Raw genomic sequence first — 16,587 nt, forward strand, 5'->3', positions numbered from 1 at the left:
TGGGTGGCTTGGTCAGTTAGTTAAGTGTCGCTCTCTTGATCTCAGCTCAGGTCTTAATTTCATTTTTTTTTAAACATTTATTTTTGAGAGACAGACACAGATTGTGAACAGCCGAGGGGCAGAAGAGACAGAGACACAGAATCTGAAGCAGGCTCCAGGCTCTGAGCTGTCAGCACAGAGCCCGACGCGGGGCTTGAACTCGGGAACCACGAGATCCTGACCTGAGCCGAAGTGGGATGCTTAACAGACTGAGCCCCCCAGGCACCCCTAAGTCTTGATTTCAGAGTCTTAAGGTTGGGCTCCACGCTGAGCATGAAGCTTACTTAAAAAACAAAACAAAACAAGACAAAAAATGCATCAAACCTTAAATAGATTATTCATCACACATTTAGGGTATACTTTTGCTAATCAGGCATGGGTAGGTGGTCTCTAAATTTATAATCCTAGCCTCCTGGCATTCATGTTCTTGTGTCATCCCCTCTCTCTGCATATGTGATGGGTTTATTGGTTTGTGCCTGATTAACAGAATATGGTAAAAGTAGGGCGCCCGGGGGGCTCAGTCCGTTAAGCGTCCGACTTGGGCTCAGGTCATGATCTTGCGGTCTGTGAGTTCGAGCCCCGCGTCGGGCTCTGTGCTGACAGCTCAGAGCCTGGAGCCTGCTTCGGATTCTGTGTCTCCCTCTCTCTCTCTGCCCTTCCCCTGCTCATGCTCTGTCTCTCTCTGTCTCAGAAATAAATAAACATAAAAAAAAAACGAACAAACAAACCAATCAGAATATGGTAGAAGTAAAGGGATGCCATTTCCCAGATTAGGTTACAAACAGATGGTGGCTCCATCTTGGCCTCTTTCCTTCTCTCTTTGATCATCTTTTGCCACAACAAGGGGTACACAGGCCACCTACGGAGTAGCCGATATGGTGAGGAACTATGGTTGGCCAGCAACTGTGTGAGTTTTGAAGCAGATTCTCCAGCCTCTGTTGAGCCGTGAGAAGACTGCAACCCCATGAGATATATCCTGAGCCAGAAACATCTATCTCAGCCACACCAGGATTCCTGTCCCGTAGAAACTGAGATCATAAATGCTTCTCGCTTTAAGCCATTCCATTTTTAAGTATTTGTTACACGTCAATAGGTAATTAACACATTGAGTGTATGTATGAGTCTAACATAAAAAATCCTGTGCTTGGGGCGCCTCGGTGGCGCAGTCGGTTAAGTGTCCGACTTCGGCCAGGTCACGATCTCACGGTCCGTGAGTTCGAGCCCCGCGTCAGGCTCTGGGCTGATGGCTCAGAGCCTGGAGCCTGCTTCCGATTCTGTGTCTCCCTCTCTCTCTGCCCCTCCCCCGTTCATGCTCTGTCTCTCTGTCCCAAAAACGAATAAACGTTGAAAAAAAAAAAAATTAAAAAAAAAAAAATCCTGTGCTCCTGTTTACCCTTGAACTGAGAAGGGATTCCAGAAATAATCGCAAAACAAATGAATGTATGAAAGATAAGACAGGTACTCAAAATAACTATGTCATAAAGACAAAAGCAATTGGTCTTGATCAAAGGTTTATAAGATTGGGAAGGATATTGTTATGAGAGTTCTTGGGCCGAGGGACTGATTCTTGGCTGAGAAAATAGGTGATTCTCTCAGGCTGAGACAGTATTTTGGACCTTGATGGGACAGAATTTGGCTACATTTTGGCGACAACGAGTCTAGGCACCTGAGTGAAAGAATCAGTCAGTAGGAGAGATGGAAAACCAAAGGGTGGATATAGGAAACCGTGAGCAGAATGCAGTGTGAGAAAACAAGAAAAAAGATATCATTGGAATAAAAGCAACGCTTGTATACAGATCATTGTAACTTCCGTTTCGGGCTCATGTTAGAAATGATTCATATGAACACAAAACACTAATTCTTGCAAATAACTCCTTTATCATTACACTTTCCTTTGTCGCATTGAGTGTGTGCATCTACCTGAGCTGAATTTGCAGCGATGAGCTAATGAGTTTTCTTATTCTCGGAGAATCATAGAGAAGACACAATGGTGGGCTACTAATCTTTTCATTAAGCAGAGCATTTCTGTATTTCAAAAGCTGCAGTGACAGCTACACCTTGAGAGAGGTGCGATCACAGAGAAGAAAAATCCATTTTCTTGTCTGACTTACTTTACAGCTACACGTAGCATGAACTTTGATTATATTGGGCCCAATTGACTTATTGTCTATATTATTTATCTTCACACTTTTATTTTCTTGTCCTGATGGTTTATAGTGGCTTTTCCTTGCCAATTTAAACTCTAGCTCCCTTCTCCATACTGTTCATCGATCACTTGCTTTTTCATTTTTAATTTCCTCCCTTCAGAGTCCAGTCACACTTTTCATGGTGCTGCTAATTCTGTCCTTTATTCTCCTGCCATGTTTCATCACTAAGTGACCGTGGAAGTTTCCAGGTTGTTGGGGACACAGACCTCCTTGAGCACACCTTGCTAAAAATGGGCACTTTTACATGATCCGTAAAGGAGGCCTTAGAGACACAAAACCTAACAAAGGCCCAACACGTTTTAATCTCCCGTATGGGCATATAACTTGGATTCCTGCCTTAGTTTTATGGAATTTTTGAGCACGTCTTACCAATGAATGTATGTGGTAAAGCATACTCAGTTTGAAACTGGGATTTTCAAGTGAGAACTGCTGAAATAGAACTCCATTTTGCAAATTCGTCAAGTAGGGCCCAATTTCAATAAAAACCATCCGGAATAAGGAGAGATAGGTCACAACTCATTAGGAGGGTATTCTGTAATAATACAAAAAAGACTGAGCACATGTATACTGGAAATTAAGAAATTCATTTAGTTTTAAGGTCAAATTTCTTACTATTTTATTCCCTATTTTGGGCCAAGTTTTTCTCAGAAGGAAGCAACAATAGTCATTATAAATATGTACCTAAAAACTCACGAAAGCAGGGAATTGTTTACCAAGTCAGCTTGAAAATATTATTTTTATGCACTTAATAAAGCCCTGTGTAATTCCCGACTTCTTTTCAATCCATTAATTAGTGATTCTGTATTTTCTTTGTAGGTCATCATTACAGCCAGTAATTGGAGGCTGGATGAATGAAAACTTGTTCAAATTACACGTCCCAGCAGTCACAAATATAGACTGGAGGCTTCCAGTCCAAACTTTGTTAATGCCCTCCGCTACAAGGGTTATTATTTCCTTCCATGTATCTATATTTTAATTTTCTGATTACTTGACTAAACAATTATGGAATCATTGCTAGGCAGGTCTGGCTTCATTTCGAGAATTGATCTCCCACTGGCTGAATATGTTACGTGTCGATTGCAGTGATGTGTGCTAGGATTCGCCCATGAGGATCTCCTTTCTCAGCAATCCTGTGTGGAGTCATCGTGCCTGCTAAGTCCCTTGTATATTTTCTACAGGGGGCGGAGAGGGGGTGCTCCTGCCCCTGACTCTGTGACTTGCTGCATCCTGTAAGTGCCGTTATCAGAGTCTCACCTTTGAGAGCTATGGTGTTTATTTGTTTCCATGTTTTTCCCCCTCACCACCTGTGAGCCCCTGGAGGGCCGGAGCATCGTATTTATGTTCTATCCACAGCCATGACCTTCGAGCTGGACACATTGTTGGTCAGGGGATACACACAGCCACCTGACTTCTATCCACCTGCATTATGTGGCCAGCACAGAGTTAATACTTGACTTTGAATGTCTTTGGGTGGGTATGACGTCTGCAGCCTTTGTTTCCTTGTATGTGGCCAACCACGCATTTATTTCACTTGCCTGACCCCTGTAGGCATCCTAGCTTGTGTCCCTAGCGTATGTTAGCTATATGGGTGAATGTGTCAACGAATGTACATCTATTTGCACAGAAAATTATTACTCTAACATTCCAGTCCTGAAAATTCCTTCAGTTTCAATTCAGACTTACAACAAACAGTCCAGGTAGAAAAATATAACTTTGTTATACAATATACATAAAAGCATTGCTGAAAATTCGACAGAAGGTAGGCCACTCTGAGGGTTGTTTAGTAGTCAAATGAGAAAGGAAGAACAATTCAGTTGTGCTATTTGCAGAACTCAGGGATGCAAACAAACCAGTGGCTGTGGAAAAGCCTAGATTTGCATTCCTGAGTTGACTGACAACTTCTACCTTGGATTTTTTTTTTTTTTTTTTTTGAGACAGAGCATGAATGGGGGAGGGGGCAGTGAGAGAGGGAAAGAAAATCTTTTTTTTTTTTTAATGTTTATTTTGAGAGAGAGAGCATGCGTGTGAGTGGGGGAGGGGCAGAGAGAGAGACACTCTCAAACAGGCTCCCTGCTCAGTGCAGAACCCCATGCAGGGATCCATTTCACAACCCTGAGGTCATGACCTGAGCCCTGGGGTCAAGAGTCGGGGGCTCTACGCACTGAGCTACCCAGGCACCCCTACCTTGGATCATCTTAAAACAAGCACTGGGATTTAAGAACAATAACCCTGGCCAACATTCCAAGTGCAAATTCAACAACCCACTTCTCAAGACAGATTCTGAGATGCTCCACGCTAGGGCCAATGACAGCACACTGGAGAACAATCCGACAATGTGACTCTCTGTGGGGCCACAGCAATGCTGTATGGTGTGAAACGCTCTCTCTTGGTCTGGTTTCGTCTGGGAGAAAGCTTAAGCAATTAGCTAACTGGATGGAATTTACATCACCAGACACAAAAATGTTGGTGATGAGGAAGTACCCTTGAGCAAGGTCAAGCTTCACCTGAAAAAATAAATTTGTGTCTGCTTTAATTATCTGATAAATAGGGACCTAAGGTTCTAAGATCGACCCAAATATGTCTCTAATAATTTTAAGTTTAAAATTGTTTTAAAAAAATATTTATTTATTTTTAAGAGAGAGAGAGAGACACAGAGCGTGAGTGGGGGAGGGGCAGAGAGAGAGAGAGACCCACAGAATCCGAAACAGGCTTCAGGGTCCAAGCTGTCAGCGCAGAGCCCGACGTGGGGCTTGAACTCATGAACCATGAGATCATGACCTGAGCCGAAGCCGGACGCTTAACAACTGAGCCACTCAGGCACCCCAATAATTTTAACTTTTTAAAAGCAGCTATTACCAGATGCTCATCTTGGCCATAGAAATTCTCACCCTTGAAAACTATAATATCTATACAAATGGAACTTTGAGCAAGTTACTACCTGCGAACGTTTCCAGCTAATTTGTGTTAAATACATGTCTGGGTATTTGAAATAGTTTGTTACATATGCTTATTATTAATAAGACAATTAAATGCTGATATTGGTTTCCAAAGAAAGATTTTATAATGTCTTCCTTCTGAGTAATTAGAAAGGAAGACTCCTTTACTGTTAGGGCCACTCCTTTGCTTGAGAAACTGAAACCCTACCAACCACTCTTTTTTTTTTTTTTTTTTTCTTACCAACTGTAGGAAAACACCTAGCTAGTTAAATGGCAGAGCTAGGTGTGGAGTGAGTCACTAAATGTGGTCTCTCTACCCCTGCCACTATAAAAAGGGATACATTTTCTACAAACTGTCATGACAATCATACGATAAGAAAAAATCAAACTGAGCAAATATAATAACAATGACTGTTTGCACTAACAATAAAAGGAGTGTTATTTTCTCAAGGCCAGGTAGCAAAGTACACATGCTTCCTTATGGCACTCGGTAGACATCTGTCACTTGGAGAGAGGACTAAATTTGGCCTTAACCATGGCATTGATTTCTTCGCCTAGTAGGTCTAGAGATATGTATTTATATCTCGATTGTTTTTCTAATTTGGATTTTATCAGCCCAGAAAAGAGAAGAAGCAAGTCAAGGGACTTCTATTCCCAAGATGAGCTTTGAGTTCTCCAAGTAGAGCTGGATTGGATCGAACACATGGCCAGCTCTGGTAGGATCTTACAGGAGTGCTGTTGTGATCCCCTAGGAGCAGAGAAGCATTGGAGCTTTTACTCCTAGGCATTTATAGACAAGATCAGTTCTCTTTTAAATTTATTTATTTTTTAATGTATCTATCTATCTATCTATCTATCTATCTATCTATCTATTGATTTGAGACAGAGAGGGAGAGAAAGAGCATGAACAGAGGAGGGGAAGAGGGAGACGGAGACAGAGGATCCAAGCAGGCTCTGCACTGACAGCTGAGAGCCCGACGCGGGGCTCGAACTCACAAACCACGAGGTCATGATCCAAGCCTAGCTGAAGTCAGATGCTTAACTGACTGAGCCACCCAGGCACCCAGATCATCCCTCTTTTAGAAAAGACTCTTTTAACTCCATGGGCAGAGACTCTAGGTAACTACAGCCACTGCACTTGTCCTACTTAAATTGCTATTGTTGATTCAAACAGGCACAGTGACGTTGCTAACATACCTGCACTGTGGTGCTTCTGAAATATGACAGGAAGCATCAGCTGTGGTAGCGAACGAGCACATGGGGTGTGTAGAAGCCACATCTGCCATTCAAAATGGAAAAGAACAGGTGAAATTACTAGACTGCCATAAACCTAGCATATGTTGTCTAGCATCTAAAAGCAATTGTATTTGTAGGACTCTAATATAAATGTAGAGAGTGGGAAATCTCCACCACAAATGTCATATTGACACTACGGTTGTTTCTTCAGAGGCTAAATAACTTGATATTCATGTGAATTAAGAAGGCCAGACAGAAAAGACAGGAGACTTTAATTTTTTTTTTTTTTAAAGTAACCATTACAACATCACGGACAGTGCCTATAAGACTTGGTTCAAAGCTTGTTTACATCAAGAAATTCAAACAGAGAGGGAGGGAGGCAAACCATAAGAGACTCTTAAATACAGAGACCAAACAGGGTTGATGGGGGATGGGGGAGAGGGGAAAAAGGGTGATGGGCATGGAGGAGGGCACTTGTTGAGATGAGTATAGGGTGTTGTATGGAAGCCAATTTGGCAATAAATTATATATTTTTTTTTAATTTTTTTTTCAACGTTTATTTATTTTTGGGACAGGGAGAGACAGAGCATGAACGGGGGAGGGGCAGAGAGAGAGGGAGACACAGAATCGGAAACAGGCTCCAGGCTCTGAACCATCAGCCCAGAGCCCGACGCGGGGCTTGAACTCGCGGACCGCGAGATCGTGACCTGGCTGAAGTCGGACGCTTAACCGACTGCGCCACCCAGGCGCCCCAGTAAATTATATTTTAAAAAGGTAATAATATACCCCCAACTAAGTAAATAAACATACAAATAAAGAAATTCAATGCACAACAGTGTATTGAACATTTATCAGCCACATATATGAGTCCAACCTCTCTTGTAAGTGCTTCTTGTGGTTACATGGTGAGGTCAAGTTGGTGAAAGCAACGGTATTCTTTCCTGGATGGAACATGCTAGAAAGAGGCAGGTAATGTACCTGGACAAGTAAAGAAGCAACAACAACAACAAAACTTTCAAGGAAGCTTGACAGAAGAATGTATCGTGGTGAGAGATGAGAAGGTGTGACCTTAGATTTCTGTCTTTTCAAATGTTTCACTTTCTGCAGCATTTAATGATTGAAAAGTGCCGCTAGTCATTTTCAACTTGCGGTCGGGCTACAGGAACCACAGAACAGGAACCCCACTGTGGCAGGAGTTGTAAGCAAAAAGCGTTTTGTGTGGGTTCACTCACTATTTTAATTTTGTTGTATTATTAGTAGGTTCTAAGGTATGGTTGTTACCTTCTCCTGTTTAAGGCTCTTTCCCTGCTTCCTTTATTTTTTCCTTTCCTTTCTACCCTTTATTTTCCCTCCAGAACCTTCCCTCACTAAGGCTGGTGATGCATCTGCAGGGAGGCCACAGGGGGAAAATCCCAGATTTTCTATAGGTCCCAGGTGACTTTTCTCTGACTCTGCTGGTAACTTGTCTCATACCTTCAGCCCAGGGATTTCATGCTTCTGAGGCTAATTCTCCCCATTTTAAACTAGGGATATTATGAACTGCTTCACAAGTTTGTGAAAATTAAATGTGAACCTGTGTTGTATGCCAAGCCCAGAAAGTGGTGAGTGATTCTGTTCATCACCAGTAGCTGCTACTGTAAGTATTCTTTTTTTTTTTTAATTTTTATTTATTTAAAAACAATTTTGGGGCGCCTAGATAACTCAGTCGGTTAAGAATCTGACTCTTGGTTTCGGCTCAGGTCATGATCTCACGTGTGTGAGTTCGAGCCCCGTGTGGGGCTTGGTGCTGATAGCACAGAGCCTGCTTGGGATTCTCTCTCTCTCCCTCTCTCTATCTGCCCCTCCCCCACTCACCCCCCCCTTACTCTCTCTGTCTCTCTCTCAAAAATAAATAAACAAAACTTAAAAAAATTCTTTTAAATCTAAAAAAATAAAATTTTTTTTAATGTTTATTTTTGAGAGAGAGAGAGAGAGAGAGAGCGCGCACGAGTAGGGAAGGGACAGAGAGAGAGGGAGACAGAATTCGAAACAGGCTCCAGGCTCTGAGCTGTCAGCACAGAGCCCAACTTGGGGCTCAAACTCATGAACCTCGAGATCATGACCTGAGCTGAAGTCAGATGCTTAACCGACTGAGCCACCCAGGCGCCTCAAGTATTCTTTTCATGAAGGGGGCGGCTCTGTTTCTGCCCAAGGGCGCATGCGTTTTAAATATTTTTCTTCCTGGCCCCCTCCATGTCTGACCATACTATTATCATCATTAGCCAACCTTTATTAATTTTTTGAATGTTCATTTATTTATTTGAGAAAGAGAGGAGAGAGAGTGTGTGAGCCCAAGCAGGGAGGGCAGAGAGAGAGAGAGAGAGAGAGAGAATCCCAAGCAGGCTCCGGGATGTCAACACAGAGCCCCAAGCTGGACTCTAACCCACCAACCCTGAGAACGTGACCTGAACGAAATTAAGAGTTGGAAGCTTAATCGCCTGAGACACCCAGGCGCCCCTCCTCAGTAGCCAACCTTCAATAAGTGCCTATTAAGGACACTGCGGTAAGTACTTTACGAAAAGCATTTAATTATTTCTCAGAATCTATACAACAGCTCTTATTCGAATCCCAGTTTATTAACGAGAAAGTAGACATTCAGAGGCATTAAGTGAACTGGCGGGTTTATAGCATCTGTTGCCAAGACAGGATTTGACGAGGTCTTCCTGCTTAACCACCAATGACACCAATTAAACTCTCCAGCTCACGGCCACCCACTCCCCATAACCACAGGTGGGACGCAGGGTCTGTCCCACACCCAGGTTAGCCCCTATACCTCTGTTGTAGCTGATTTCTGATGGGGGGGGGGGGTGAGGCGTGTGTGGTTCTGGCCTCTCGGGAGGCGGTGGGGGCGGCGGTTCCTATCCTTCCTTATCTCCTCCTCAGCCACCTGCAAGACGGACTCGGTACCCAGTAGACAGGGGCTCCTTAATCGAAGGGGAAAGAAACTGACCAGGCAGACATTAAGAGTAAACAGAAGAAGAGTTTAGCGTGAAGGGGAGAGGAAGGAAGAAAAAGAATTCAAGGGAAAGGACCAAAGGGCAAATAGTTGCTGAACTCCTTCGCGCCAGTCATCGGACGCAGCGGTCTTTAAGGGTCCCTGCGTACGAGTTCTCAGCGCACTGGGCACTGAGATGGGCCTAATGTTTACAGACGAGGAACCAAGGTTCAGAGAACAAAGAGCTCAGCGCATCTGGGTGGCCGCTTTGCACCCACAGTCGTGCCCACGTGGCACGGGCTGGATGTGGTGTCTGGTATCTCCTGCCAGGGTCAGCGTGGTAAACACGGAGGTTGCGCCCTCCCCACCGATCCCTTAGGGAGCGGTGGCACCCTGGGGCACTCCTCTGCGTATCCGCGAAGACACGGTACTCTGCGATGACAAGTTCGCAAGTCACAGCTGTCCCCTTTCCTCACTTCGCACTAAAACGCGGGTGAACTCCGCGCCCAGTCACCGCCACGCTGCTGGGACGCATCTTCCTTTTCTTGGCAGCCGGGCCAGACGAGGCAGCTCAGCGTGATCTCTTCCTCTTCGCCCCGCGGGTGCCCAGAGGCAGCAGCCGCCAGAGCCACCAGGGGCCGCGCCCGCGCTTAGGTGGGAGGTGGCTCCAAGGTGACGCGCGGCCACCTCCGCCCCCTGGAGGCGGGGCTGGCGGGCGGGGGCCAAGGAAGTCGCCCGGCCCCGGAGGTGCCCTCGCCCCCGCCGCGTCCCGGCTGCTCTTGCGCCTGCGAGTGGCAGCCGCGGCGGGTCCCGGCAAGCGAGGGGCGCGCCTTGACCCCTCGGCAGCCCCCGGGGACGCAACCTCGGACAGGTGAGGGGCGGTGCGGGGCGCACCTGGCAGCGACGGCGGGAGGGGCGCGGGGGCGCCGCCTGCTCTCTCCCGGGGTGGGCGTCTGTGCTCCCCACCGAGGTGAGAGGGGCTGGGGACCCTGAGGGCTCAGGATGGGAATCCAGGGAAACTCCTTCCCGGGACCCAGAAAGTGTGGCAAGGACGCGAGGCAGCAATCCGCCGCGGCTAGTCCTGGAGAGCGCACGAGGGGCGGGCAGCCTGCCGCAGGAATTCTTGGCTTCTGAAAAGGCACACCTTTGGCCCCCTCTGGGCGCAGTGGAGTCGGTCACCGCCACCGCCCGGGCTCTTTCTGCAGAGGTCAGCCCCTCATTTGGGTGGGGTTTGACGCGCTCCCTCCGTGGAGACCTGGAGGTTCTGCTTTGGTGCCTAGCGCAGCTGCACGACAGCTGAAAGCTTTAGAGACTTGTCTGGGTTACAGAGGGGTCTCTGGCACGTTAAAAAAAAAAAAAAAAAAAAAATACGGTGATGGTGAACTTGAGAGGCTTCAGCAGTTAGTTCCCCAGCGCTCTGTCCGTTTGTTAGGCAAATTGGGGGCGCTGATGGCTTTTAGAGATGGTTGCGTTTCCTTACAGGGGTGAAAGCATCTTAACGAACTTGTGTGCGGTGTCTCAGGGTTTCGGCGGCGTGTGGGTCCTTACGTCAGTGTGGGCTGGAAGTTACCTCGGCAAGGGCCACTTACGGCTACCAGACAGCTTCCAGGCGAACCCTAGAACTTTACAAAGCCTGCTTCCCGAGAAACGGAACTTCAGGCAGACAGGTCTATGGATTATGGTTTCCATTAGCGTTCATTTTTTGTTTGGGTCAGCAGCATTTGAATTCAGTAAGTATTTGTTGTCTGCCTGTTAAGGGCGAACCTCTGCGGGAGCCAGGTTGGTGTGCTTTTGGTAGCACGGGTATTGGGACGAAGGGGGCATTTTAGGGCACTCATTCCTCACAGGTGGGTGTTTAGAAGGGGCCATGGCACAGGGACGCCTCTTTAATCTCTGCTAATAAGCATTTAAATGCAGGGAGAATGCAAATCTCTGAAGACTGTCATTAGCCTGGCCCGCCACCCACCCGACAGGGACGATCAGACCTGTTCTTTAAAATAAGATTGTTAAGGATCCATTCTGCGCCATCCACCATGCTGGGCACTTTATCTTGCTGCATAAAATACACACCATAGGTATTCTTCCCCCGGTACAGGCAGGGAAGAATTCAGCAATTTGTTCAAGGTTGTTAGTGCACCTGAGAGTGGTAGGTAACTATGTCCGAGGGCAAAACGCATACTTTTTCACTCCTCCACAGTGCTGTGAGGCCAACAGTGTAAATCTGGCAGATTTAATGGAAAATAACTCAAATTTATATTCGTAGAACAATCCACGTCCTGGGACTGAAGGTCACTGTCGTGTATGAGTGTTGCTTTTATTCTCTTTGTGTGGTTGAACCATGGTCAGTGTGGGACAAGAAGATGAACAGCTTTTTTTTTTTTTTTTTTTTTAAATACAGAATTTATTATGTGTCTTCCTTAACATATTTTTAAGGACCCAACATATCCGACTGGGACAAGTCAGTAAAACTTTGTAGGCATTCCTTGTGTATTACGCATTGAGGTGACAGCCAGTTTTCATATTATTCATATCTTTTAACATTTTTGCAGCTGGATTTCATATCTTCCAGATGAATGGAATCCATCGTCGTCACCTAGAAAGGACTTTGTGTGTATAAATCTATAATCATACATGAATATGCATAACATTTACTTTAAAAGATGTACCATTTTCCCTTAAATCTCTAGAAGTGTAGAGTACTGCAGTGTGCTTGTTTGGGAAGAAATCCTAATATCCCAAGTTTAGCCTTTGAGTAAGAATGATCCATAACAGCTCATAATTTCTTTAAGTTCCTGTAAACCACAAAAGTGATTTTCAAACTGCAATTATACTGTAGAGGATGAGAATGATAATAAGCCTTTGAATTTTAAGTAATATTTCAAAACTTGCTTTCTTAAAACCTTCCTTTTGATTGTGAGTAATTACACACAGAAATTGAGGGGTTTCGTGTTTAAATTATCTTAAGGTGTTGAAAATAAAGTAGCAGTTTTTTGTTGTTGTTGTTGTTGTGTGTGTATGTGTGTGTGTTTAAGAGAGGCTTTTTGCCTGTGTTGAGACAATCAGGTGGGATCTTCTGCCTGGGTTGTGCCTGGCACAGTTTTTATTTTCTCTATCTTCATTTGACAGTGAAACTGATAGGCTGATAGCAGACCTTGAAGTCCTCTTTAGGAGTATTTGAAATCCTGCCTAGAATGTGTTTGTAGAAGTGTGCGTGGCTTGGTGAGATGCTCTAATGAAGAGGCAGAGAGTGTTGAATTAGAGAAATTTCCAGAAAAGCCAAAGAGCCCAGGAGCAGAGTATGCATGAGATGTGAAATGGGCAGATCTCAATTTTCGATTTGGGGATGCTTTTTAGGAAAAATAATGCAAAATGTGTTAGGAAAGTGGACGCTTATTTAGAATGGAAAAAGAAATGATAACCATTTGCTGGAGGTTCCTGTCTTCTCTCCACTGAGATCTCTCCAATTTTCCACTTCCTCTCCAGCTGCTTTTGGGGAGGGGTGCTTTTCCCTATTCTCCGCCCCCCCATCCCCAGTCTCCATCCTCTCTCCGCCCACAAAAGCAGATCCCTACCCTCTGTGGCTCCTCGCTCCCCAAATTCACCTCTCCGCGCTGTGTACCTGCTGAATTTTGTGGTTCATATTGTGCAGATTGTTGTATAAATCCTCCAATCAGTGTTCTAGGTGTGTAGGATGGTTTAGTGTTGGTCTGGCTGTATTTCATGGACGCGAGACACACAAAAAACTTCCATGCTGTTCCGCCATCTTGGCTCCCATCTCTCTGCTGAGATCTTTTTGGGCAGTTTACCAGAAATACTTACGCAAAAATGCTTCCTGGTTGCAACCCTCTCTCCCTGAGAACACTTAGCATCTCCTAGCAGCTTGTAGCCCTCATAGGGGCCAGTAAGAGGCAGGAAGTTGAAACTTCACTACCTTCATAGAGTAAGAGACCAAGTTGTGGTTGGAGGGAGGCAAAGGACTCATGGTTGGCTGAGTGGAGTTGAGGCCGGTGGCTGGGGTGGGAGGGATACTGGGCTTATCCGGGACTCAGGGCATTTCATACCTAGCGATCAGTCCCAAGAGGAAGGCCCAGAGCTGGTCTCCAGGACCTTTCAGTTTGCTTGGCTCTCCCAGTCACCGTTTACTGAAGGTTTTCTCTGTCCCAAGCACTGACTCTGGTGAGGTCCCATTTGTCACCGAGCTCCTGGTGTCTTTGGTTTCATTATGACAGCACAGTGTCGTGGGTGCTGGCCTAGAGCCTGGAGGGCTCCTGATTGCTTGAACTGAGTTTGGAATTGTTGGTGGAGTTAGTGAGATGAAAGGGTCCAGGGCGGAAGGCTGTAGAAGGCCTGGAGGTTTGGACCTACACGCTTCCTCCATGGTTGCCGTGAGGCCCCCTTGGTTAGTGCTTCTCAATGTGTCCTTCCCGACCAGCTGAACGCACCCACTGGGATTAACTTCTTAGAAATGCACGTCCTCAGGCCCCATCCCGGGCCCCCCTGAATCAGAAACTCTATGTCTGGAGCATAGCAGTCTGTCCTCCTGATGATTCTGGTCTATGCCCAAGTTTGAGAACCACTGCTCTTCATATTTACGAGCACTGGTAAGGCATAGATGGAATAAAGGGAGCATATAAGCTCATATATTAAGGTTGGCATAGAGGTATCATTTACAGTATGATCACTGACATTTATTGAGCACTAGATTGTACTCAGGCGTTGTGCTAAGAAATACGAACTCTTTTAATCATGAATACAACCCCACAAAGCGGGCCTGTTGACACTTCCATTTAATTTGAGAAAACCGAGGCCCAGAGACACCAGGGTAATGTCCCAGGGCACACAGCTGGAAGGCGGTTCAGCCAGGATTCAGGCGCCTTCCCTCTTTTCCTGCCGGGGAGAGTTTGCATCCGTGTCCTTGCTGTGGGCGGGCATTGTCGGAGAGGCTGGAAGTCTATCTGGAATGGCCCTGTTTAACCACCCACGGTGATTTGCTCGTCACTTGGGGTCAACAGGCTTTTCTTTAGGGACACATTGCCGGAGGACAGAGGAAGAATGGTGTCAGTCCCTCCTAGTGTGAATTTCTAAGGTTTCCTAAGCAAGTGGGCGCGATTGCATATATACGATGAGTAACACAGAAGATGCCTCTTTCCCTGGCATGATTATGGGCTCATATGGATTTCTCCTGTGGGTGACTGTGGAAGGTGGCCTTGTTTTGGAATGTGAGCTTCATCTATTAGCATGGAGGCCTTTCTTCTAAAGGCCAGTTCCCTGCCCAGGACACAGAGGGCTTGAAGATGATGGTGTGTTTGTCCATCATGTCCTGGAAGGTATCTAGAAAACCTATGCTTGCTTTCAAGGTCACGGTTGTTTGTTTGGTTGTTTTATTTCCTGAAAACAATTATTCCCCATAATTTTGTACATTTTTTAAAAAGTTTATTTAATTGGAGAGAGAGAACGAGCGAGCGTGAGCAGGGGAGGGGCAGAGAGAGAGAGAGAGAGAGAGAGAGAGGGAGAATCCCAAGCAGGCCCTGCACTGTCAGCACAGAGCCTGATGCAGGGCTTGAACCCATGAACCGAACCGTGAGATCGTGACCCGAGGAGAAATCAAGAGTTGGATGTTTAACTGACTGACCCACCCAGGCACACCTGCAATTTTGTGCCTCTTATCGTGGAATACCTCCATCATTTCAGGCAGCATGAAAAAAACCAAACAAACCGTACAGCTATAGATGCGAGTCCATGTGTGAGTGTATCGAACGATGGTTTGCCTTTGGGTGTGGACCTCAGGTTACCGTGTGTTCGGTTCCCGTCCGGAGACAAATGTGTAGACCAATGTTAACTTGAGTCTATGGCAGGCAGCGGAATGTAATTCTGAGAGTACTGGCCGTCTCAGCCATGCATTCGTTCGTTCACGTGGTCATCTACTGCCTGCCTCGTTGCGCTAAGTGTTGATATCAGGCACTGGAAGGAAATACGGTGGTCGCTGGACAAGTGTGATCCCCACAGAGGGATAGGGACAAGCTTGCTGTGCAGTGCCTTGGCTGAATGGAGTCAGCTGCCCTAATTCTGGCAGTGAGTCAGTGGGAAAGGAGTTAAGTTATATTAGTTCAGGAGAGAGATTGCAGGGCTTGGCTGAAGGCAATAGGGAAGCAGGGGTGTTTGAAGGCTGGGGAGGTATCTTGGACGTGGCAGAGGTGACCAGGTGGATGTGGGTGATGGGAGAAAGGGAGTATGGGGGCTGAGGTTTGTGCCTTGGGCCCCTAGGTTGGTGCCAGTGTCGCAAGTCAGGACTAGATTGTTTTCGAAGAATAATAATGAGTTTCGTGGACACTGTGAGTTTGAAATGTCTGGCTGATTCCAGGGTAGAGGTTTGAGTGCACTGAATAATGCAGCTGATATAACAACTGAATAATTCAAGGGGCTGAGGAATATCAACAATTGAATAACGCCGTCTCTCCCAAGGAGAGGGCATAAGCGAGAAGCGGGTCGCAAAGGAAACGTGGACATTTCTCCTGGCAAACGCAGGATAGGAACAAATTCCAGTTCCTTGGATGGGAAAGGTGAAAAAGGTTTACTTCCGCTCATTCTTTAGAGGGTGGAGATTAATTCTCTGCTCACTTTGGCCTTTCACGTGTTTGACAGCCTGGCTCGTGGGAGGAGGGCTGTGGGGTGGAACAGCAAACAAGGGCAGGAGAGTGACAAGGGGCTTGCTGAAAAGCTTGCTTTCAGAATTTGAGTCCATGTAATTGTCATAAGGTAAAATGCTTACCATCTATCCCCTTAGTTATTTTCTCTTGTTAAAAGCACTCATCTATCACATATATATATCATGTTTATTACAGATTAACTCATTGTATCATTTGCTAGGTCATACAGGTTGGCCAATGCTGTTTGGTAGATGCTGCTGATGCCAATATTATAAGATTAATATCTGTGCAGAATATCAGATGGGATTAGATGGTCAGAGTGGAGCCAAAGGCTTGTTTAAAGCATGTGTTACAAAGTGGTTGACATGAATAAGTATGTGTTCTTTTTATCCAAAGGCTAGTAATTGAGCTTATATTACAGGCAGTATGTGCTAAGGTTTTTGTTGTGAATCAGACAGGTAGCTCCCTGGCCCCTGAGAGTTTACAAAGATGCAAAGTCGGATAGCTTAGCAAGTGACTACAGTAAAGCGTGCTATTTGCACAAGGTT

At 45.8% G+C, this 16,587-nt stretch overlaps 1 protein-coding gene across 6 annotated transcripts in view; it reads left to right on the forward strand.

The window, feature by feature from the left end:
* Positions 1-10,105: 10,105 nt before the first annotated feature.
* Positions 10,106-16,587, forward strand: part of MCTP2 (multiple C2 and transmembrane domain containing 2) — a 241,814-nt gene continuing 235,332 nt past the window's right edge. For 4 of the 6 annotated variants that reach the window (XM_045448740.1, XM_045448739.1, XM_045448741.1 and 1 more), the window contains exon 1: positions 10,111-10,263. The gene's annotated coding sequence lies outside the window, so the exon portion shown is untranslated. Of the gene's footprint in view, positions 10,264-16,587 lie in introns of all 6 variants that reach the window. The other 2 variants (XM_045448744.1, XM_045448743.1) reach the window with 2 other exon arrangements.

Source organism: Leopardus geoffroyi, chromosome B3, assembly GCF_018350155.1.
Source record: "Leopardus geoffroyi isolate Oge1 chromosome B3, O.geoffroyi_Oge1_pat1.0, whole genome shotgun sequence".
NCBI classification, from domain to species: Eukaryota; Metazoa; Chordata; class Mammalia; order Carnivora; family Felidae; genus Leopardus; species Leopardus geoffroyi.